The sequence below is a fragment of the Arvicola amphibius genome, chromosome 2 (assembly GCF_903992535.2).
Source record: "Arvicola amphibius chromosome 2, mArvAmp1.2, whole genome shotgun sequence".
NCBI lineage: Eukaryota > Metazoa > Chordata > Mammalia > Rodentia > Cricetidae > Arvicola > Arvicola amphibius.
Window position 1 is genome coordinate 187,067,734 of NC_052048.2, and position 22,801 is coordinate 187,090,534.

Below are 22,801 nucleotides of genomic sequence, written 5' to 3' on the forward strand. Positions count from 1 at the left end.
TCACACAATCATTCCTCTGGTAGGCTGACATCTGAGTTATCAATTCTATAAACTGTATTTGTGTCATGGCCCACAATAGCTCATGACAGGGGTGTGCAATTATCTTTTCTGTTTATTTCTCTTTCCATCTTCTGACACTCCCATTGCAGGTGTGCTTGATGGTATGAGTGAGAATGGCCTCCATAGGCTCTTACATTTGAAAGCTTGGTCCCCAGTTTGTGGAACTATTAGGGAAGAATTAGGAGGTATGGCCTTAGGAGATATGCTATGGTTGCTGGTTTTAAGGTTTCAAAACCCTATGCCATGCCATTCCCAGTTAGCTTTCTCTGCCTCCCACACTGGAGATAAGGTGTAAAATCTCTCCAGCACCATCCATGCCTACTTGCCTGCTGCCACACTCCCTGCCATGACCGTCATGGATTCACACTCTGAAACTGTAAGCCCCAAACTACCTCTTTCTCCTAGAAATTGCCTTAGTCATGGTGCCTTCGCAGTAATGGAAAAGTAACTAAGACAACATCTCACTGGGGCTTTCCTAATTTCTCTTTATTTGTTCTAGACTTTAGGTAATTTTAGTTTTTCCTAATCTTTAGTGTTCATGAATCTCATTATGTGGCCTAGGTTAGCTTGTATTTATGATCTTCTTGTCTTTTCTAGAGCTGGGAATAGGCTACCATACTTGGCTTTCAAATATATTTTTAAGCCCTTCTAGGAAAAATTTTAAAAGAATGTTGTCTTTTGTCTCCAGAAACCCAATTTTAAAACATGTTATGCTGCTGTCTGATGAGTAATTGCCATACTTAGAAAAGTCTTTAACCATGGTTTCCTTTGTAATAGTTACTTGGAAGTCTCTGTGATCATTCTAGACTCTAGGACACCCCAGAGACACTTATATTGATGATTTTACCCCCAAGTCTGGGCCATATTTTCCAGTTTTATTTTCACATGTCTCACGGTTTTTAGTGAAATGCATTCTAGCAACTCCAGGGTCTAGCATTCCACTGGAGATGGTTGTTGCTTTTGTTCTCCTAGTAACTTGTTTAGGCTAAGAAGAGACTCTCTCCCTCATAACATGAAGCTGATGTTATTTGTTTTTCATTTTAATATTTGAGTCTGGCTGCTGGTTGTTTCTGGGCGGCATGGCTTAGTGGTAAGTCAGGGTGTGGCCAGAAGTGGCTCATTAGTACTTGGTGCGGCAAGTCCTCTCCCTTTGTTGAGATCAGATAAATTGGAGCATACATTCAAGTTCAGTCAGTTTACCCATCTCTTTGGCATGGTTTACTTTCCCTTAGGCCAGTGCTTCTCAATCTTCCTAATGCTGTGACCTTTTAATATAATTCCTCATGTTGTGGTGATCCCCCCATTATAAAATTTTTTCATTGCTACTTCATGACTATAATTTTTTTCTACTGTCATGAATCATAATGTAAATATCCATGTTTTCCATTGGTCTTAAGTGACTCGTGTGAATGGGTCATTTGACCCCAATGAGCTGCTGCCTTAGGCCCTCTGGGTCTCCTTTGTGTAGACACAAGGCCTGCTACTCAGAGATACGGAGATCACTCTAGCTAAGGCCTTGTCTCTTCTGGGTGTGTGTCTACCTTGTACTGCATGCAGCCTTTCAGACCACTGAGGATGCATGAACCATGTTTAGTTTGGTACATTGTAGCTGTTTTGTTTTCCAAATCTCTGTTACTTGTCTTCCACTTGGTTGCTGGCCTCAATCAAGATAGCATTCTTGGTATACCTTAGATATATAGCTTCTTCCTGTACTTGCTACCATGACTGCATGGGGATGCGTACATGCGTGCATTTTCCCTGGTCTCACAATCTGCTCAGCTGCTCCCATCAGCAAAGTTGATGACTTGGTGCATCCTCTTGTAATAGAGCTAGTGCATCTTTGGCTCATGAGGTGCAGGTGGGAGCATTTCCAGACTAACTCCTGGCTTTCTGCTGCGGATCTAGGATAAATGTTTTCTGATTTGCTGTATGTCTTTGCTTGATGTCTGACATTCTCAGGTTGCTGTTTTTGACAATTTTCCTCTCAAATCATTGTTGAGGAGAGGATTTGCTGAAGCGACTCTTCCTCCCCTGTCTACCTCCCTTTTACTATGATACAACTGTATAGCCCATTTCTCTCCTTTAGCCACAAGAAGCAGGCAGGAAACTTAGACTCTTTCCAGGGCCTGGCAAAAATAAATGTAATGTAATCCTCTAGAAATAACCATTTTGCTTAAAGAGTTGGACCAAAGACTTAAGTAGGCAGTAAATAATCTTATAAAGGATTATTTTCAAATTAAATAGTTAAATAATAGAACAGGAAATTCATAAAATACTTAATCTTAAAAGAAATATAAAACCATAATTCTTCAGAAAAATTTACCTCTAAATGGAGCCACATTGTGGTAACCCTACAGATATAACTTCATCCTCAGGAGAGACTTTTCACTGAAAAAGTACAGAAATCTTGTAGATACTAAGCTTAAAACAGTTAATAAAAGATCATATAGGCTTTATGGTTAGAAAGCTTTTGGATTTATTAAACTTAAAGAGAGGGCCATTTTGTAATAATATAAATGCTAACCCTAGTTCAGCCTTAGTCATTAAAAAGAATTATGAATTTTCAACTCTAGCATATTCTTGAATTTAAGAAAAAATCCATATTTAATGATCAGATTGCTTGTAGTGATGAGTGGGTGGGACAAGATCTAAATTTTTTTAGTGATTATTTTGCTTATGGCACGGGGTTTTCTTTTGTTTATCGGGGCTAGAGACCAAGCCCAGGGCTTTGCACATGCGAGGCACGTGTTCTGCCACTGAACGACGTGGCGCACATGTTTAAAAGGGTTAATCTTTGTGCCTTGTTTCAGAGATCCAAAGATTACGTCTCGCGTTGCTTTACTAATTATTAATTACTTCTCTTGTTGTTCTGACAAAGTATACGACATAGCAGTAGAAGGAAGGACTTACCGGGGCTTATAGTTGAAGAAGTGATGTGGTCCCACATGGCAAGGAGGGCTTGGCGGTAGGAGTTAGGCGGCTGGGTGCACTATGTCGGCAGACAAAGTCAAGAAGCAGGGTGAAGACTCTGGCTCAGTTCACCGTCTCCCCCCCTCCTCAATTAGCCAGTCTACAATCTTCTCCACAAACATGGCCAGCATTGTCTCCGCTGAGGCGGTTCTAGATCCTGTCAGGCTGACAATCAGAACTTAGCCCTCATAGGAAGGGAGGAAACATTGTATTGGGTCTGGAGGTCAAGGTCCTGCTTTCCCGTTGCTGTAAACTGGGCCGCCTCACAGGTGTGCGCTCTTGAGTGTGTCCTAAAGCCTTGTTGGAACGCTAGGCGAGTGTTAGGACAAAGGGGATAGAAATCAGAGTGGCCGTTGGCAGGGAAAGTAGCCATTGGGGCGTAGGTAGAATTTCTGGTGGTGGGAAACAGGACAGATTCGGCAAAGGTTCACAGATGCGGAGGGAAATCCCAAGTACAGGGATGGCCAGTCATAAGGGGCTCTACAACTAATCTGTTAGGATCGGGTCTCAAACGGAAAGTGTTTGGGAGCTTTGAGTGAATGTGATTGACGCCATGGCTTTCACGGTGAGCTGAGCTCCTGCCCTGTCCCTGGCTCTCTTCCAGATACTCCAGTTCCTAACATACCCTGCGACTGTGTTCATGGCCTTCTCCCTTCCGTCACCTTACCACCGGGGCCTTCACAGAATCTTAGCTCTCAAACCTGGAAGAATCTTACTAGGGTTTTAGGTCCAGCCTCGGATTCCAACTTAAGGTATTGTTATCTTCACTCAGGCAGGCTGCAGAAATCTGAGGAGAGCCCTAGGGACTTAGGCTGTCAGAACCACAAGGGAACTCAAGGGTGCATCCATTTTCCTTTCCTACTGCACAGACAAAGGAGGCATTTCCAGCCCTAGGGCCATCCAAGGAGTGAGGATAGGAATGCTCAAACTAGAACCAGTTTGCAAGTCAAAGGCAGTTTGCACCTACACAAGAGCTCCAAGCCATCTTTAAACATGCGCGCGCGCACACACACACACACACACACACACACACACACACACACACACACACACACCACACTCACCAAACAGCCTCACCTAGCAAATCTATTTGATTTGCATATTTCTCCTGGGGCTCAGCAAATGCTCACATGCTCAGGCTCTGGTTTTAAGTAGAATCTGTGGAAAAATCAGGATTTGGTGCTCTGCTCTCTCTCTCCCTCTGCTGGTTCTCACTGCTGATTCTCTGAAACCGACACAGGCATTTGGGCGAGGACATGACTTCAAATAAAATGGAGGCATACACGTGGTTGCTTTAGAAATGGGGGGGAGGGAGTTGTAGCTTTTTCTTCAAGAGGAAAATCATTCCACGGGAAGCTTGGGGGGAAAAAGTATCCATCCCTTCCCGTCTCTCTTGGTTTCTCTTGACTACACACAATGGCAAAGCAGAAAAAATGGAAAACTTGGAGAAAAAAAAGTTGACAGCGTTTCTATGATTCAGCTAGCAATTTGCTGCGGTATCCAGGGAGACAGCTTCTCACATACATTAGCATAATGTGAAATGGCAGCTAGAACTGGAATTTACTGTCTAAGCAACTCAGCCTGAACAGCCGTGGACGACAATGCAATTTAAAGGAAATCCAAATATTAGGTTTAAGTGACTGATACAGCCCCGAAACTTCTTCATTTTCATCATATGTGGTCCAGTGTGTTCCCTCCATCTTATTTGGCGTTCTTGGGGGCCATCGTTTGGGATGCAAGGTAAACAAAGAAAGATGTGTGGCTAGTTCAGATCTAATACAGCATCCAGCCAGCCACAGTTCACTCTGCCCGTTTCCATCCAAATACATTTTCTTTTCTTCTTGCTAATTTTTAGATTTTCTGTTCTCATTTGGTACCTACAATGCCACATTTCTTTTTCCTGCTCCCCCATTCCCCAAGTCTTGAGAGCGTACCTCTTTGCTTTGCAGTCACCGGGTTTGGGAGCCATGACACATAGTAGTGCCCCATGGAAAGGATTGGAAAGGAGCTTTTTTTTTTTTTTTTTTTTCTCAGAGCATGCTATTGATCTTGGGGAAAGATGTCCTCAAAGGAAGAGGATTCCTGAACCACCTGGGCACTACTGTGGCCCTCTTATTGACCTTTGACCTTTGGATCCCCCTTTCCCTTCTTCTCCTATCTGCACAGTGCTCTTCCTGGGGTTGAGGATCAGGTTAAATAGAATAGGGCTATAACATTACCCAGGCAGGTGCGATCCGTGGACATAGAAGCAGTTTCCTAGGAACAGTCTCCCACGTGATTCCCCTTTCTTCTCTACCACCCTGTGATTATGTCAGGCTTAGGAAGCCTGAGTGCCATGGAGGCGGGGCCTTTCCTGGGTTGTGCTTAGAGATGGGAGGATTTTGAGAGGCTGGGATGAGGGAAGATCCACCTGAACATGTTCATTCAGGAATGCCAGCTGTTGAGACCCCAGAAAGACTTACTAGTGGGTGTGGGGAATTTGTAGGCTTTGGGATTCACTTGTCGTGGCAGGGAATGCTCCAAGAATGTGGTGGTTCAGGTCCTGGTTGCAGGACCTTCACACAGGGAAGGTGAGTGCCCATCTGTAGGGTTTCCCACTGGCTTCTGCAGTGGGAGAGGAGCAGACCCAAGACTTCTTTCCCTTCTGATGGCAGCAAGTTCAAGCCTCCACAAGAATCACTATTATTTTCCATAATTCACTGAAAGGTTCACAGCATGACTTAAATTGAATATACTCATGGTTATAGTTTATTATAGTTAAAGATTATAGAAAAAAAACCTCCCTAAGATGAGTTGCATAGCGCAGAGATCGGGAGATTCCAAATGCACCCTCTGGTTCTCCCCTTTAGGAGGAGGAGTAGTGGAAAGCCATACTTTCTAAGCATTGGTTTACCATGACATCATGTAGAGAATACTGCCAGCCAGGGAGGCCCACATGTTCCTTGTTCTCTCTGTTCTCTCTGCTCTCTCTCTCTCTCTCTCTCTCTCTCTCTCTCTCTCTCTCTCTCTCCCTCACTCCCTCCCTCACTCCCTCCCCCACCTCTCATCAGGAGGGAGGCTCTCTCCTGTAGGCAGGATTTATTCTAGTCTTCAGCCCCTTCAGATGTTGGGCTGATGTAGAGGTTTGAATAGGAATGGAGCCCATAGAGGCATGTTTTTGAATGCTTGGCCCAAAGAGAGTGGTATTATTAGAAGATTAGAAGGTGTGGCCTTGTTGGGGTAGGTGTGGCCTTGCTGGAGGAAGTGTGTCACTGTGGGGGTGGGCTTTGAGGTCTCCTATCCTCAAATGGGGCCAAGTGTGGCAGTCTCTCCTGCTGCCTGTGGATCAAGAGGTTAAACTCTCAACTCTTTCCCCAGTGCCATGTCTGCTTGTGTATTGCCATGTCTTCCATCAGGATGATGTTGTAAAGAGGGGGAGTGGGCTGCATCCTGCCACCTGGATAGCTTAACCCCTGAAATAATCACACAGAATTGTATTAATTAAATCACTGCCTGGCCCATTAGCTTTAGCCTCTTATTGGCTAACTCTCACATCTTGATTAACACATTTTATCACATGGTTGTGGCTTACTGGCAAGATTCTAACCTATGTCCATCTCAGGCAGCAGATTCATGGCATCTTCCACACTGCCCTTCTTCCCAGAATTCTGTTCTGTTTTCCCCACCTACCTGAGTTTCACCCTACCAACTAGGCCAAGGCAGTTTCTTTAATAACCAATGAAAGTAACACAAATACAGAAGGACCTCCTACACCAGGATGATAATGGACTAAACCTCTGGAACTGTCAGCTAGCCCTAATTAAACGTTTCCTTTTATAAAAGTTGCCGTGGTCATGGTGTCTCTTCACAGCAATAGAAACCCCGACTAAGGCAGCTGATGTGATAAGATCCAAAGTCCTGATTCTATGTCCTGTTGATGTACTATGTTGTACGACCCAAGGTCCTCAGGTAACAGAGGATTTCCATGAGGGATCTCCTTCTCTGGCTTAGGGGTGTCATCTCAGAAGCCTGGGCAAGCTCGATTCTTTAGCACACAGCTTCTCTCGAATAGTCTGTCTTCCTTGGAACGTCTCTGCCAACTGCAGACATCTTCAGTGAAGGCGAGGTGTCCTGGAGCTGCGGGAAACAGTTGGTTATGGTGGAGGTGAGACAACCACAACACGGGAGCTGGGGGGGGAGGTGAAGGGAAAGCTGTAGTTGGCAAAGAAAGGGGGCCTTCTGTGAAGAAATATACCGGGAGACTGTTCGCGAATGGGGCGGGAGACATGAAACCCAATGAATTTATGGGTAAATGACATACTATTTTAGTTTGTAATTTATTCTTTTATTTTGTCTGTCAGTTGGGTATTTAACCAAGGATAAATATCTCTTAACCTTGAAGACTGAGAGCTGGTTTTTCCAAAAAGGCAGAATGTAGTAGATCAGAAATAACTTTCTTCAGAGCCAATAAAGTTTTTTTTTCTTCTCTGTGTACATACATTCTTGCAGTAGAGTTACCAAAGGACATGGGATGGAGTGGATTGTGTTTTTTGAACACGTCAATAGTAATAGTTATTATAATCTTAAATAATAGTGACTGCCATCTGTAGCATCCTTCCCTGTGCCAAACCGTCTTGAATTATTCACTACCGTTATCACATTTAATTACATGAATATCTCTAATGGGGTTGTTACTATTAGCTGGGTTCTATATATTGAAAAATTGAGTCTTAGATCAGTCCATTGAAAGTCTCAAAAGATTGCAGATGGTAAAACCAGGATCCACATTCAGGCCTCCCTAACTTGAGGATCTGTTTGTAAATAGCTTCGAGTCACCGTGACAGACACGGTGGTGGACCTAAACTCCTGGTGTGTTGTTTGGATGTTTCTTTTGCTATTTAAAAGGTGATTTCAAAAAAGAATTGTCCGTGGCTTCAGCCAGCATCTTCCAAGGCATAGGCCATGAAGTAGGCAACCCATAGATCAGAGCGTAGAGCTCACCACACTAGTTAGCCATAGAGGCCAGGCAGTGGTGGCACACACCTTTAATCCCAGCACTCAGGAGACTGAGGCAGATGGATTTCTGTGAGTTTAAGGCCACCCTGGGATAAAGGGGATTGAATCAATCTCAAAGAGGAACAGATTGAAGGTAGTTTACACCTTTAATCCCAGCACTAGGGAGTTTGAGACAGAAGTGATTTGGCTGGGCGGAGAGAAGACTATAAGACGGGTGGAAACCCCATTTCCACCCAGGCTCCCAAGTCTCTCTGTCTATCCAGAGCTACGGAATTAAATGGCTCATGTTTCTCGTTTGTCAGCAATATGAAATACAGCGACTGGCTAGACATTGATGCCATTCCTAGAGAGATTCCTCTAGATACTGATGGCTTTATGCCTTTTGCTTAGAGTGTGCTGGTGCTTGAAGTACTGGAAGGTCACGTGGTCTTAGTCTATGGGAGTAAAGACATTCAGGAAGCCCCTGGTTCAGCCTCTGCTGTGTGTAGGGACTGTAGCTTGGGCAGCACCTGCTTCCAGCCGGGATGCTCTTGATTCAAACCCCTGTGTGCAGGCTGTCAGGGTAGGGGTTTAGCAAGAGGATCAGGCCATTTCTTTGGGTAGATTCTCCCCTCGGCCTAAAGATTCATGCAGTGTGCAAACAGTGCCACTCAGTCATCTTTCAACATCATTTGTGTTTGTCAAGTGTCCTCAGGAATTGCTCTACTACTTCGAACAATTTTTTTTCTTTGCTGAGATTGTTGCCAAACTCAATTGAAGTTTCATTTCTAGTTAAAATATGGAATTTTTCAAAAACACGGCACGATTCAAGTTGAAGCTTAATCAAAATGGTGCAAATGAGGATAAATACTCTTGACAAGCCTTCTAAAAAGCAAAGCCAGCGCTCTTGTTGCCTCTGCCACCGAGTGCCGCTGTGTCTTCAGTGAGGATGTTGTTGTATCTATGTTAGAATAGACGGTTCTGGAGCTGGAGAGTCTGAGCACCAACCGCTCCTTCAGCGGACCCGTGTTCGAGCCACTGCACCCATGAGGCAGCTTACACCGTCTATAAGTCCAATTTTAGGGGTCATATTGCAATTTTCTGACCTCTCCAACTCCGTGCAGGTTATGCACAGACACATGCAGGAAAAACACCTGCATCATTTCCTTAAAAGTTTTTGTAAAGAGAGTCAAGAAGGTGCCACCTCAGTTTGGCTGTGCAGAGACTTTGCTAACCATGTGACCTGAGCTCTGACAGATCACCCTTTGGTCTACACGGGCCCCACGCCTCCTGAGCTTCCGGGTTCTTTCTGTGCATATTCCTCACACTGTCTTCAGCATTGTGGGTCACCACTCTAGCCTGGTAGATCACCACCAGGCAGCCGCACTGTAGGCTCCCTTGTTCCCTAAGACTCTGGTGTGGACTGAAGATGAAATGTACCCTGCAAACTCAAATTTGAATGATTGGGACCCAGTCAGTGGTGCTTTCTGGGGACACCAAGAGGACCTAGGAGCTTGAATCTGTTTTCCCACCATGTAAACGGTCCCACACTTTCACATGCACGCTGTCTCCTTGCTTGAGGCTCCTCTCTATGCTATCATTGTTTAACTCAACGTCTCCCTTTCTGTGGATACCTTAGGCAGAAGAGGGTGTAGCAGGCTTTCTTTTGGGCCACCAACCAGCTCCCAAATCATGACATGGAGACTTATTATTAATTATGAATGCTCGGCATTATCTTATGCTGATCCCACCAACTCTTACAACTTACTTTAACCTATTTCTCTTCATCTACGTTTTGCCTCATGACTTTTTACCTTTAATTCTGTATGTCCTACTCCATATCTGTCTGACAGGCCCCAGGCCTCTTCCTCTCTTTCTCCCTCTTCTCTCTTGTTCTCTCTTGAGCCTAGATTCCTCCTCCTACTTATTCTCTGCCTGCTGGCCCTACCTATCCCTCTGCTGCCTAGCTATTGGCCATTCAGCTTTTGATTCGACCAGTCAGGTGCCTTGGGCAGGCAAAGCGACACATCTTTACATCGTTAAACAAACACAGCATAAGCAAATGTAGCAATCTTTGCCTAGTTAAAGTAATATTCCACAGCATGAGGGCTCTTCTGTTCTTAGCTTACATAGCTCAGTGGACTTGCTAATTGTCCCCTTGTGCTCTAGTGATTCTTATATCTCTGTTCTCTAGTCAGATGGCATAAGTGCACAATATAATTTTTGACAAATTTTGCCTCTTCAGTGATTATCAAACATCCCCCTTAATATATGTTCATTGAATTCTGGCTGTTGATTGTGTAAACACTGGTCCTGTTGCTGATACTATGAAGGCAGGGATCCATCTCTCTGAACTGTTGATGTGCAAAGCAATATGAGGGTTGCACTAACGTAATTCACTTTTCCAATCCCGCCTCACCCAGTACGTAACTTAGTTATAAAACAAAGAAGGAATGATACGTGATTATATCCAGAACTGATACATTGGAAAGAAGAAAAATGGATTAAATCTGTCAAGTCAAAATTGTGGATAACACTCCTTCCCACTTCTGCTATTTTATGGGGAAAATATAGGCCACCTTCTGAAATGTAACTTTTGGTTGCTTCATCAGAGGGCACAAGGGCCCCCAGTGCTGGGAGGGTGTCAGTAGATGTAGTCTCTTTCCTGCTCTGAAGCCACCAATTCCAAGAGCACACCTCCATCTCTGGCAGGTGGTTCCTCTTGCCTTCCTCCCTGAGCCACACGGGTACCTTTCCTCTCATCTGACTTAACACATCATTTTTAGATAATAGCAGTTATATTTCAGCCATTATGGAAAGCAGTAGAAAGCGTCCTCAAAAGTCTAAAAAAACAGGACCACCATGTGACTTAGCAATCCTCTTCCTAGGAATAGATCCAAAAGGAATAAAATCTGAGTCTCAAGAGTTATCCACACTTCCATGTTCATCACAGCCAAAAGATGCAAGAGGGTGTGCAATAAAAATGCATCTAAAAGCAAATCAATGTAAAAAGAATGGTAGAAACAGAAAGTGTGGCATATTGTTGAACCATAAAAAGAAAACCCTGCCATTTACAATGATGTTGGGTGAACTGGGAGGGCATGCTGCAAAATGAAATTATGTGGACAAAGAAAGGTGAATTCTGTATTGCTTGGTTTGGAACTTTCAAAGATCCGTGTTTCAATGTCTTGGTTACCAGCCTATGATACTACTAGAAAATGACAAAGCCTTTAGAAGGTAGAGCATAGGGCAAGGATGTCAGGTCAGTGGAAATATGCCTTTGAAGGTGATGTTGGGACCCTGACCTCTTCCTGATCTTTCTGTGCTTCCTGGACTCCATTAGACAAGCAGAGCTCCTTTGTCACACACTCCTGGCCATGGTATATCTTGTCACCAGGACCAATTGTCAGTAGACTGGAGACTTTGAGCCCAGATAAAACTTTCCTCTTCTTCAAAGCTTGCCTGGCTCAGGTGTTTTGTCACGAAAATGGAAAAGTGACTTAAAGGTGTATGATGTAATCTATTTGTGGAACTGAAAAGGAAAAAGAAAAGAGTCCTCAAAGTGGAGAGTAGAATCGTTCTTCCAAGAGGCTGTGGGTTGAGATAAATGTAGAGGTGTGGATCCAGGGCTACAGACTTTACCATAAGATGGACAACTTCAGGGGAGCATGGGTGGTGATGGATGTTTTAATTAATTTTATAGTGATCATCCCTAACAGCGTACATATTCACCAAACCTTCACATTATACACCTTGAATGGAGGGGGGAGGACCTTGGACTTCCCACAGGGCAGGGAATGCTGACTGCTTTTGGACTGGAGAGGGATGGGGAAGGGAGTGGGGAGAGGGGAAGGGAAATGGGAGGTGGGGAGGAGGCGGAAATTTTTAATAATAAAAAATTAAATATATATATATATATATATATATATATATATATATATATATATATTTACAACTGTTTTACCCAAACTCTTGGGCTCTTAGGCTATGACAAGTAAGATACTGAAGCATTTTAAAAGATACATTAAGACAAAAATAAGAGACTGACCTAATATATCATTAAAAAGCCCAAACAGAGAATTCTATAAACGGTAGGACAGTGATTATTAGCCATATAAACAGACATTATTTCAGAAAATTGAGCAGTAATTATGACTACAGAGAGTGTGTGTTTGTTTTCACTTTCTCATCAGTTCCAAATTGTAAGCATGCTAACAATATTGCCAAAATTGCCCTTGTCCAGTGGTGCCCCAGGGATCCTGAAGCATCCCAAGAAGCTCCTCTCCCCAGTCAAGAGAACCTGAAAGCCAGATTCAAAGAAGTAAAGACAGGGCTGAGGGTTTTGCTAGTATGTACAATGAGGCTTCTGGGTCACTTTGTTGTAGTGGGATGCCGAAAACTTGGGCACCTTTCCATGGGCTACCTCCAGAGCTCTGCAGGAGGTGTAAACAAGGGGTACTGTCCACCTTCTCTTATGAAATAATACCTGTGATGATCTTTTGAGCTTCGTAGAGAAAGGGTGGGGTGCCACCTTCAGACCTCACAAAAGGATGCTCATGGTTGGTTTTGCCCATCAGTGGAGATGAGACCCAGCTTTGCATGACTCAGTGTGGTTTTTCCCCAACTTTGTGGTTGTGTGGAGTCATACCCACGCAGCCATTCTGTTTGGTTACATGCAGCACAGTATTCAATAAATGACATAAGCTACTCAACACTTTGTTATGAAATACATCCTGTGTTAGATAACTGTGCTCCACTGTAGGCCAGTGGGCATGTTCTGAGCACATTTCAAGTGGTCTAGGTTAAGCTATGATGTTTATTGGCCTAGGTGTTTTAAATTCATTTTCAATTTAGAATACTTTCAGTGTACAATGAGGATTTTGGAACTGACCCACTGTAAGTTGAGGGACATTTGTAACTGTCAGTTTCTCTGCCGAGTTTAATTCTCCTGGCCTGTGATATAAACAACTCTGTCAAGGTCCCTTCTAGATACAAGACTAGAGTGTGTGGTTACTTTAATATAAGATTTGTGGGTCAACTGATATATAAAATCCAGGGAGAACACTTCTAAGATAGTTCTTTGTTGTATAGAGTTAATTGTCACTAAATTAATGGTAAAGAGTTCCTGGGCACCATTGTCTCATGTGCAGAAAGCATTGTTGCAGGAAAGTTATTTTTGATGGTCACAGTCTTCTCCTGCTAACATGGATGATTGAATGTTGGTCAATCAAACCGTATTTCAAAGAGGGTCCTTAGTAGACAGACATATATTCCCTGACAAATCCTTTTGTAAAAGAATCCTACTTGAAGGCAAACAATTATTCTTACTCTGTTTTGGTTGCACGAATACTCTCTGAAGCGCTCTGATATTATCCTGCGTCTGGAGGATGCTATAAAAGCCAAGGGAACATGGTGTCACGTCATGGTCAGGCTCATGGAAGTAGTCCAGTCTGAGGAGGCAGTGATGACGTGAGGTGAGGCTACCCAGAGAGGTCAGAGATTGCTTTGAGGACACAGCCAACCAACTCCATGACAAGCAAGAGGAAGAGCTTCGATTTATGGGCAGGAAAGACAGTGGGTGCAAGATTTCAGGTACTAGTCCTGGAGATGTCAATATGAGTCTTCAGCAGTTGCATGCCCTGAGCAAAGGGATATTCGGATAAAAACGGAGCTCAATGAACTAACATGTGCTTATTGAATATGCGTGGAAAGTCACCGCGCTAAGCATTTACATTGATTTTTAATATGGACGTCTGTATGATGTCCCATGAAAGACCTTATAGTCTACTTTTAAAGACAAGGCAGGAAAATGGGACAGGTGAGAGAAGACGTAGACTTTGCAAACTAACAATGTGTGGCTTGATAGGGGTAAAACATCAAAGAGCTGTTCTTGGATTTAAGGGGCCAGCAAAGAGACAGAGAGTTGAGGACATTTAAGAATGTCCTTTGACTTCAAGCATGGAAGTTGGCAGCATGAAACGACGTTCCCAAAAACAAACACACAAGCTGGGTGTCTAGGCAGGAGGTCAGAGGGGCCTTGGCACCTAGAGCTTAGCACTCTAGAAGGTACTTTAAAAGATCCCAATACCTCTCAAGAGGCATGGCCAGGGTCTTTGTTAGGGTTTCTATTGCTGTGAAGAGACACCATGACCATGGCAGCTCTTACAAAGAAAAAAAAACACTTAATTGGGGCTAGTGATAGTTTTAGAGATTTAGTCCCTTATCATCATGGTGAAGCGTGGTGGCACGCAGGCAGGCATGGTGCTGGAGAAGGAGCTGAGAGTTCTACATCTTGATCTGCAGGCAGTAGAAGTCTGTGTGTCACACTGGGCGTAGCTTGATCATAGGAGACCTCAAAGCCTGCCCCCACAGTGACACACTTCCTTCAACAAGGCCATACCTAGTCCAACAAGCCACACCTCCTAATAGTGCCACTCCTTTTGGGGGCCATTTTCTTTTAAACCACCACAGCCAGGGAAGTGCAGGATCTGGAAAATGTGTGGAACAAAGACTGGTTCATTCATTCACCAGCAAACGTTTACCGAGATCTCTCCATCACACCAGGAAGGTAACAACAGCTTGAAGCAGCTGGTCAAATCCACAGTCAATGACAGGGAGAAATGCATGCATGCAAGCTTGCTTACGTGCATTTAGCTCTATAACTTTATAATAGCCAGACCAAGAGTGGTTTAGACTTTAGCTACCTCAGCTCTTCCAAAGACCGTGATGATGTTGCAGTGAAATCAAATGCAGGTAAAGCATGTACGGACACATCGTGGCTTTTCAAAGCCTGTCCTGTGGGGGAAGACTGTGATGCACTCACAGCCAGGCCAGGCAGCCAGGCTGGCCCCTGCCTTAGCATGGGCAGGCCACAGAATGTCCACCGTGTGGGTCGCTCAGAACCATTCCTTGACAACTTTCCTATGCTCAGCACTCTCCTAGGAACAGTGGAGCATCCCAAGAGGCTCTCATCTAAGTACAGAACGGCTTTTCTGTTGTGAAGTGTGTTGTAAAGAAATTTCCCCTGGCCCAAACCAAAACAGATGAAAGCAGAGTAGGAAGAGAGTAGGAAACAATAGAACACTTTATTCTGTGATTATGTCTTTTAGGTGGCTTCTGTTTTTTTGTTTGTTTGTTGTGAGAATGAGCTAGGATGGGATGGTGGTATGGGTTGTATAGTGCTTTTTAAAATTAATTTATTTATTTATATTTTGATTTTCAAGACAGGGTTTCTCTGTAGCTTTGGAGCCTGTCCTGGCACCAGCTCTTGTAGACCAGGCTGGTCTCGAACTAACAGAGATCTGCCTGCCTCTGCCTCCCGAGTGCTGGGATTAAAGGCCTGCGCCACAACTGTCTGGCTTTTATAGTGCATTTTAAAGTGATGTTATTTCGGGGAAGAATAGTTAGCTGTCTTTTATCAGAATTTGTAGGCCAGTGGAAACTTAAAACTTGGGAAACAATGTGAAATTGTCTGACACAAAAGGTTTGATTGCAAACAAGAACCCAAGGAGTGGTAGGAAGTGAACTCAGTAGGGCAAAAGGAAATGCCCTGACATTGTCCGCTCAGCTGCTCTCCAGGGTGTAGTCTAGGCAAGGCAAGGCTGAACTGAGCCTCCCTCCAGTGCCACATCGTGAGTGCAACCACAGCCACCAACCTGCTGAAAATACCCAGGCTGCCTGTGCAGAAGCCAAACGTGGGTAAGTGGTGTGGTGTGGCGCCTCTTCTTCAAGATCCGCTTATGCAGCCTTTGGAGGCTCCCCATGCAACCTCTGTGGCTTCGCTCTCATCTGATTCCTTTCTAAGATGTTCAAGGCTCAAACCTTCAGATAGATTCCATGCTGACTTGGGTCAGGACCTATTTAATGCCCAGGACCTTTTGGGTATATGTGGCAGAGACTCAACTTGGGTGAACTCAGTTTTCGTAAGTTCATTTGAGGAGTAGGGGGACCTGCTCACTGCCTTTCTATATTCCCCCAATCCTAGTTACCCTCCTTCCTCCTTATCTCTGCCTGCATTCAGAGAAGTCAGTGCTGGTTGGCCTTTTTTTTTTCTTTTTTCTTTTTTTGGTTTTTCAAGACAGGGTTTCTCTGCAGCTTTTTTAGAGCCTGTCCTGGAACTAGCTCTTGTAGACCAGGCTGGCCTCGAACTCACAGAGATCCGCCTGCCTCTGCCTCCCGAGTGCTGGGATTAAAGGCGTGCGCCACCGCCGCCCGGCTCTGGTTGGCCTTTTGTAGTTATGGTGTCTGTTTGGGAGGTACATGAGGAGAAAGCCCAGCCCCACCCCCAGCTCACACAGAGAGGTCAATGTCCTCCTAACAACAAGGAAAGGTCCAAATGATGGATGCAAATGATCCATCTTGGAGAAGTTCTCTGTCTGGGCTGCACTAATGCTGTGGACTCCCTGCTGGCTCAGGCCAGTAATTAAAGCGTGACTTTGTTTCTTTCATTAATGAGTCGAGAGAAACAAGTCTGGCTCTTGCTGACACAAGCAGGTCAGGGGCGGCCTGTGCCTCTGGGCACCAACGTGCTCCATTTCCCGGGCAGCTTTCCGGAGCCTGGAGTCCCTTTACCAGGAGCAGGCACTTAAAGGGCGGCTCTTCCTTTCAGGCTCTGTGTGTCTGGATGGGACCTGGAATTTGCATTTGCCCACTGCCTCCCCCCACCCAGGCCTCAGGTGACTGTCACACATCGTCAGCTGGCTGCTTTGGGGGAAAGCGTGTCTTGCTTGGCGTTTTCTGCTCCCTTGCCCGGCCTTCTCATCTTCCCTTCAGACGCTTGCTCATTTTGAAAGGGAACAGTTAAATGTACAAAGTGAACTATTTCAGGCCATGCTGGACTGAATGCTTTTGCTTAGGGAAGCACAATCCTTTGATGGTGGAGACCCTGTTTTGTTCTGCTCTCCACCCTCTCCCGGGAAAGGGATACTGGGGTTTGTCAAAATTCTGTGTACGGCTTTTTTTCCCCCCTCCCTCCCTGAGATTCAAGGCGCACGGTTACTGCGGGAGCCTGTGATAACTCCTGCTATTAGTATTACTTTATTTTAAGTCTCAGGTTTAAAATAGCTACAGGGCTGCACCTGGAATAAAAATGAATTAAAAAGAAAATCACGGAGTAGAATTTAAATGGTGCCTTAGGGACAGGCTCGTTCTTCTGGTGCCATCGGTTAGGCCCACAGGTTCTCTCTCCTCCTGCAGAGTGCCACTCACGTGAGCAGACACGTGTTTTTGTCATCCTTTCCTCTCCGGGGTTTAAAAATATCTTAGGGAAGGAATACTTGTGGATCCTCTCTAGTCACTTATCAAGTCTGTGGTTGAATATGGAGCAGCTGACAAGCACCGGTTGCCTTCATGGGGCGGCCCAGAAATGATAAGCTTGACACTGGACTACAGTGTCTAGCAGGATGTGGTCCTTGTTGCTCTCCGCCCAAGAGCCCAGAAGCACCATGATGATGTGATAGCTCCCATGACTGTGTGTGCTTGGGAATGGCTCTGAGGTTGAGGCTCCAGAGATGGGTCTGAATTCTTCAGTGGGTAAAGGGAGAGCGGTGCTCCTGGCAGAGGGAACGGCAAGTGTGCCTAGGGTCGGCAAGAGGCAAGCTGAATGAGAAGAGGGCGTAGGAAAAGCTGTAGGAAATGGAGTACGGAAACCAGATGGGGTCAAATCAAGAGTAGACCTGCGTAGACAGGGAGTTGTCTCAGTGCCGTTCAGGAGGTGAAAATGCGTTCCGTGCCGAGGGCAGTGGACGTGGATTTGCTTTTTTAAATAACCATTTTGCTGGTTGAGTAGGAACTGCATTGGAAGAGGCTTGAGTTGTTAGGGAAAGCGGCTTGATAGTGATGACAGCGCTCTGGGAGAGCGGCAACAAGTGTCCGGGTGAGTCTGGGGTGCTGGGTATGAAGAACTAACAGAAGGCTTCTTTAAGCTGGATTCGGTGGCTGTGTCGATGACCCCAACACTCTGGGTGCCGAAGAAGCGGAATTGGGAATCCAAGACCAATCTGGGCTACACAGTGTGACCGTATCATAAGGAAAATAGAGATACTTAGAAGGTACAAGAAAAGCGGCCATAGACTTGAGTGGAGTGGTCAGAAAAACCGCAGGAGAAAATTTAAAGGAAACGGGTGGAAATCTTAAAAAGTAGCCCCAGGTGTGGCAATTATGAGCCCCGCCCCCATAGCCCCACCCTTAAATTGAATACTTTTAGAAGTTCTACATGAATGGGAGAAACGGACGACTTTGGTGGACGTCAAGAAAGGAGCTGAAAAAAAAACAAAAACAAAAAAACACAAAAAAAAAAACAAAAAAAAAAAACAAAAAAAAAAAAAAAAGAAAGGAGCTGAGGCCTTATTCATCCTGAAGAACCAATCGCAGAATTAAACGACTTGCCTATAATCCTCAGGGCTCTCCTTTTTCAGCCACTTTGCCCATTACTTTCATCCTCCAACTCCTGAAGGTGAAAGACAACTCTGAAGATGCAATGGCTGATAAATCTGGAATAGAGGAGAATAATTAGGGAATTTGTTAATTATCGCTCCATTAGCGATTCTGTTCCGAGTGCACATGGTAGTTTACAACACCAATTTAGCCCTTATCGGATAAGAGGTATTGACTTAGCATGAGTCCCCGGAGAGGCATGCTAGTGAAATTCAAGCTTACTTGTAAATGTAAACCCAAAGGCATGTAGGATTGTAATCAAGGCATAGCCTAGCAAGTCAGTGACCGTTTGACAGTGCAGGAACAGATCATCTGAACGCCTCAGTGTTTGTTCCTCCTCCAACCTGCACTGAGAAGAAGTAGAGGACATAAAACAACACCACCACAATTACACGTGTGGCTTATTGCACACTTGGATGGCACCTGACCCTGTGGTAAGAATGCCCGTTTTTGTACTGAGGATGCGAAGTGGTCATGAAACTGGTTCCAAAGTGTCATAACAATGGGGCACAGGCAGACTTGGCATGACATAAGAGCCAGGCTTGGATTTAGTTCATTCCTATGTGTCTTGCCCCTTAGCTATTTATCAGCAAAAGGGATCTAATACCTAGACATACCTCCAGGTGCTCTTCCGATATAGAATCTAACAGCCTTCTCTTGTTGCTTGCTTCTTTTGCCCCTGTCCTGAGAAGTCCAGGCAATGTGCTCTGGCTATGGCAAGAGCTGGCTTCTTGGCTGTTTGTGGTACAGTTATGAAAATCTCTGCACAGATTTCTTTCTCATTAAAGTTTCCCACCTGGCCTCTTGTAGTGAGGAGTGACTCTTCTCTTAGATGGCCTCTACATTATTTTTTTTGTTTTTCTTCTGTCTGGAAATATATTTTTTTCTTATTTACTTTTTTTAACCTTCCACTTTTGATATGCCATACAGTGAAGATAATTGTCTAAGATGTTTCCGTTCTTTCCAAAACATTTTCTGTGGGACCCTAATGGTCTTAACATTGGAAAATATCTAGAACCAGTAGCTGGAGAGATATCTTAGGAATTAAGAGCTCTGGTTGATCTTTCAGAAGACCCGGGTTCAATTCTCAGCACCTACATGGCGATTCACAAACCATCCGTAACTCCAGTTCCAGGATGTCCAACACCTCCTGGCTTCTGCAGGCATGCATATGATGTACATACATACATGCAGGCAACATGCAATCACAGAAATATATGAAATAATGAAAATAAATAAATCTTTTAAAAAAGAAATTGTAGAACAGATCCTCTTTCTAAGCATGGAGGAGCTTAGAACACCCCAAGTGTTGACCCAAGGGGGACTTGATGGCAGGATCTGGTTATTGAAAAATGGCAATTACCAACTTATTGAGACAAGACAATGTGCAGAGGAACCGCTATGGTGAATTCAATCCAGATTCATTCAGTTGAATTACACAGTGATTCCCACTAACTCTTACTGCTCTGTTTATTGAGGATGGGTGAATTTGGTACTGAGTTAGGCACCTTTTCCCGAATGATCTTCGGCAAAAGGAACCAGCCAGTTACCCACTTAAGTAAAGAAGCAATGCCTTCCAGGCCCCACTGGTAGCTGCACTCACTGCTGATAGTCAGTGTGGCACATAACTTGGTAGTTTGATTTTCTTTGGAGCTGGAGATACTCAGTTTCCCTGTGGTCTGCTGACATTGAGAATTCCGTGGCTGTATTTGAAACCCCTGTAAACTTATAATTTTAAGATGGGCATGATGATGTATGTGTATAATCTCAGCACCCTGGAGGCTAAGACAGGAGGATCTTGGATTCATGCCAAGCTTGGACAACATAGGTCTAGACCAACCTTGGCTATGTGAGGAGATCCTGTCTCAAAAACCAAAACCTGCAAACCAAAACCAAACCTTCCAAATCAACTTTTTTTTAGTTTTATTATTTCTCATATCACCACTTTATTGTCATTATAACTGTTAGCTATTTCTTTCTGATTGACTTAAATTCACATGTTTTAAGAGTCAGGAGAGAATCAGGCGGTGGTGGCACAAGCCTTTCATCCCACCACTTGGGAAGAAGAGGCAGGTAGATCCCTGTGAGTTCGAGGCCAGTCTGGTCTACAGAGAGAGTTCCCGGACAGGCTCCAAAGATACACAGAGAATCCTGTCTTACCCTGACCCCTGGCCTGTAGTACGAATAATAAAAATCCAGAGACAGATATTGGGGTTCAAACTGAAGATCAGAAAAGCAAAACAACCAAAACCACCAGAGAAGTCTTACCTCTAACAAGGCTGGGCGACTACATACTGACTGAGCCTTGAGCCTTTGTCTCTTCCCATTTTATATCCCCTTTAGTGCTGGGATTAAAGGCATGTGACTCCCTAGGACTGGGATTAAAGGTAGGAGCCACCACTACCTGGATCTGTTTCTGCATTGATCTTGTGTCGCCCAGGGTGGCCTTGAACTCCCAGAGATCCATCTGTCCCTGTCTCCCAAATCCTGGGATTAAAGGTATGTGACACCCCTGTCTGGCCTCTAGTGGCTTAGTTTTACCCTCTGATCTTCAGGCAAGCTTTATTTATTAAAACATATAAAATGTCATTGTACTGCCCCTCACCCAAAAGAGTCAGGAGAGAATGCCTTATTTGAGTATTCTGGAGTTGGTTGAATCCGCTGTTTTCTTCCCGTGACTTTCTGAAACTGTTAGATTGTCTTATCCTAACATTGTTACTTGTCTTGCAGACTCCTAATTCCATTAACTCACCTCTCAGAAGGAGCCCTTTCCCTCTTGCGATGATTTTAGCTGTCCGTCTTGAGACCTTTCTGACCCCATTATCTTCCCCAAGAACTGAGCCCAAAGGGGCATTAATCATAGAATACCCTAGTCTTCTTCCAACATTTCTTAGGATAGAATGTAGCATGGGTCAGTGAGCCTCGTTAGACAGGAGAATATCTACTATTTGAGGCCGGGATGAGGGATGAATCAGAAAGACCATTGACTAGCATTGGAGTGGCCCAGAATTCTCTCAAAGGTGTCAAGGGTGATTTGGGCTGTGTGATTAGCTATTAGAGAGACTCAGTTGGGAGCAAAGTGGGGTGGGAATACTTTAGAGAGCCGCTGAAGGTCAATGAGGACAGATGGACCACTTTAGAGGTGAGGATTCTCACCAGCTAGCCACTGAGTCTTATTTTGAGGGGGATCCATTTTCCTAGACTGACCTCAGACTTTATCCTCCGAACAAGTTCCGTACCATTTACCTCCTGATTGGGTCCCTGCTTATGGTTGTGTTACCCCTTTAATTGTACAGGGAGATAATAGTTCAGTTCTGCCAGACTGAATAGTGCATGTGAAACCTCGTCCCCCAAATTCTAAACTAATACACTTTTCAGGTATCATAGTTTTTACACTGATTTCCTTTTTCCATGCTTAGATTTAACTCACATTACCATAATGTTCTTAGAACCACCCCATTTTGATCATTAGTCCATATATTTTAATCCATGTCTTCCCGGGGACATTTGTACACATTGGATTTGTATAAGCAGATGATTTATGTAATAAAATTTAGATAACAAATATTATCTATATGATATTTTATAATTATAGGATATACTGAAACACATTTTTCAACTCACATGCCTAAACATGAATGTTAGCACAGAAAGGCTGCTTAACAGTTGTCTACGTATGCAGCCCCTTTGTTTCATGGAGGATGGCTTCCTAAGGTCACGACTTGGATAAATTCACGTCATGTAGGTGTATAGCCAGGACTCTACATTGCTTTGTGATCTAATCTTTTCCTAGTATATTGTGAGAGTTCCAGATGGGATAGGGCGAAGCCTCCTTCCTTAGTGATGGCACGGTAACTTACAAGAGTTACCTTCAGAGACCCTTCAATGAGATAAGAATGAGCTGCCTTCATGAGCACTGCCAGACAGGGAGGATAGCTTCCCATAATCCTTCCTTACATGACTCACTGACTTTCTCACGTGACACTGCCCAACCTCAGGGAGAAAACACTGGTCTTTAATCCCCATGGGAGGACCTCCAGTCTTCTCAAAGCTGTGTCCTGGGTAGACAAGTACAGAGGGTGTGTGACCCCAAGCTGCCCTGCAGCAAGGAGGCAGCAAAGTCCTCTGCAGGGTGTGGCATCCCAACTTGGCTTATCCTACGATTTATGTATTGGTGGGATAATCAGGCCGATTATGGAGGCTGAGAGCACTTTGACAGTGGCAGGATTTTTAATGAAATTGACTTAAATCTAAATTACAAATGATCACAGGCAGAGAGGTAGAGGGATCCGTTGTCACACCTGACTTCAAGAGAGTCCTTGAAATGTTTATTACATCCATCATTGTCCTTTTTCTGAGACTT

General features: G+C 44.4%; 1 protein-coding gene across 1 annotated transcript in view; it reads left to right on the forward strand.

The window, feature by feature from the left end:
• Tmem178b (transmembrane protein 178B) overlaps nucleotides 1-22,801 on the forward strand; it is a 375,806-nt gene that overhangs the window by 174,428 nt on the left and 178,577 nt on the right. The window lies entirely within an intron of this gene.